Source organism: Furipterus horrens, unplaced genomic scaffold (genome assembly GCF_987537825.1).
Source record: "Furipterus horrens unplaced genomic scaffold, mFurHor1.1.pri manual_scaffold_7, whole genome shotgun sequence".
NCBI classification, from domain to species: Eukaryota; Metazoa; Chordata; class Mammalia; order Chiroptera; family Furipteridae; genus Furipterus; species Furipterus horrens.
Window position 1 is genome coordinate 124,181,420 of NW_028327177.1, and position 2,552 is coordinate 124,183,971.

At 38.6% G+C, this 2,552-nt stretch overlaps 1 non-coding gene across 1 annotated transcript; it reads left to right on the plus strand.

Moving 5' to 3' along the window:
- The first annotated feature begins 787 nt into the window (after window positions 1-787).
- Window positions 788-922, plus strand: LOC150005182 (small nucleolar RNA SNORA8). The gene has a single exon (XR_016512542.1). It is a non-coding gene; the product is annotated as a small nucleolar RNA SNORA8 (small nucleolar RNA).
- Window positions 923-2,552: the final 1,630 nt, after the last annotated feature.

A 2,552-nucleotide genomic window follows, 5' to 3' on the forward strand; every position in this document is an offset into this window, starting at 1 on the left:
ACCCCTCCTCCCCCGTCCCCTCCTCCTCCTCACCAGAAATGTCTCCAGACTTTGCCAAATGTCCCCTAGGGGGCAAGCTCATCCCCAGTAGAGAATCAATTTTCTGCCTTCCATTTTCAGAAAATTTGAACTTTGCTCTGAAACAATTTTCTAGATTAAGAAATTGCTTACTGGCATGTTTCAGCACCTTAGAGAGACTAGAGAAAAATATGGAGTTTATTAATAACATAGTATTTAATCTGCTTCTATTGCAAGCAATTTAATTAAATGAAAAACAATGTTTTCTTCAAAACACATGAAAAGAAAACAAATTCTGCAAGTATGGCATTTCAAGTAATATACTTCCCACAAACTGCCCAAAAGATGAAAATGACTGTACCGAAAAAGCAGATGACTTTTACAAATGTTGCTGCAAAGGGAAAATACTCATATTTAGTAATTAAAAATTACATACAATTCTTTTGTTTAGTAGTAGTCCTCAAAAGTATAGCTAAGAAAATTAATAACCTAGGAAATACACAGCACCCCTAGAATGTGAATATCTTATAATATTACCTCATTCCCTTTTATAAATGTCTCTGCATACAAAGCCAGTGTATTTAAATTTGTAATTCTATACTTTTCTTCTGTAATTAGACAGTCTATGAAATAAAACTAGTATATTTTTAAGAGAGTCCTCACTAATATGGGGCCACCCATGGAACGAAGGTGTCAAACCAAATAGTGAAGTAAAATGAGAATTATTTAAGTTTCCTCTAAATGCCTTTCTATTTAAAGCATTTTTTCTCACATTGCATGGTATCTGCATTTTGCAGTTATTCCTGCTCGGTGTTCAAAAGACAATGTAATATAAATTCAGTATTTGGCATCATTGTTTTTCTAGCTTTGTGCATGTTAAACCTGGCATTTTATTACTACAGTAAAAAAAATATTTTTCCCATCTGTCATTAGGAGTTATCCCCTTGGCAATAACAAATGAGAGATTAGTGATGTAGGGAATGTATACTTGTACATCTATGTGTCCAGTTTGCTTAACATTGAGCTTGTAAGCCAATTTAATTGAACAACAAATATATTCGAGCAGAACATATAGCATTATGCTATTTCACCTTCTATGCATTTGTAGCAACTTTTTGTAAATCACTTTTTAATTAAATGAACACAATTTGCTTTGAAATGTGGGTGATAACTGAATAGATGGTTGAGCTAACTCTGGAGGCCAAAGGTAAGATAATTTCATTTCTATGGAACATCCATATAAGAGAAAACACCCTCTGAGACCCTAAAGCCAAATCCTACAAAGGATGGCTTATGGTCTTCACTGGTCTGCTTACTCTTGTTGCATTTATATTCCTTATCAAGTTTGATTATCTGGTTTCACATACCTTTGCAGAGCTGAAAGAGCAATCCAAGAACAGGCTGAAGAAAGAAGATGTGTGAAGGGGTAAATTTTGGGTGGGCAGCAAGGAGTGTTGGGAATCAGAGTTAATTTGCTGCCATCCTGGCAACAAATACAGAAAACTCTAAGGCAGTTGCCTAAGAAGTGATCATAACTGTTAGAGAACCACAGTTCTGGATTGGGGTGGGAGGGGCGCAGCGTCTACCCTGGCCTCCCTTCCAAACTTCCAAACCCTTTCTCTAGTACTCCGTCAAGTGGTCTTCTTGCCTGTGTTTAACACCCCTGGACAATGGTAATGTGTCATATTCTAGCTCAGTTTGTCACCTGTGTTTACATCCAAATTGAGAAAGAGTGAGACAAGAGTGAGGATAGAATCCACTGGCACACTGTAAGGAACATCTACCCAGGGTGACACTCCTCCCACTCAACACACATTCATATTGCCTCCTATTTCCCGCTAGTCCAATATGTATGCCTGCATCATTTCTCTAATGTACCAATCTAGCAATCATAACAATAAAATATAAAGTTAGCCTGGGATACTTCTTCACAGGGATCTCATGCTGACCCCTAAGTTTCACCAGAACCACTGCCTTAGAAACTGAAATTAGACTTGAGATTATAGTGCTCAGCCTTTCAGTGTTCCTAACTTAATGAGAGCAGTGATGGTGATGATGGTGATGGTCATTTTAATGAATAATCTTTTGTTATGCTATGAGCTTTAGGCACTAGCTCATGTAATCCTCACTCACGAGAGTCCAACAAAATACTGTTACTCCCATTTTATAGAAGAGAGAATGAAGTTAAGAAAAATTAAGCAGTTTTCCCAAGGTCAGCCATTAAGTTTCAGAGCTGGGAAAGTGGTTTCCGTGTCTAGTAGATAACACACATACATGCACATGCGTGCGCACACACGCACACACACACACACACACACACACACAACCCTTACTCTTCAGTATCGTGCCATGCTGCCTTCCAGAATCAAGAAAAAAGAAATCTCCCAACTGCAACCCCCTCAAGCCTCTCTCCTCTTCTTCAAACTGCCTCTGTGCTGAGGACCACATTGAGAAAATCTCCCTTGGCCCACCTTCTCAGCAGCCAAACATCTCCTGACCCCTTCGCTATATCCTGGCCTTCACTTTCAAGATCC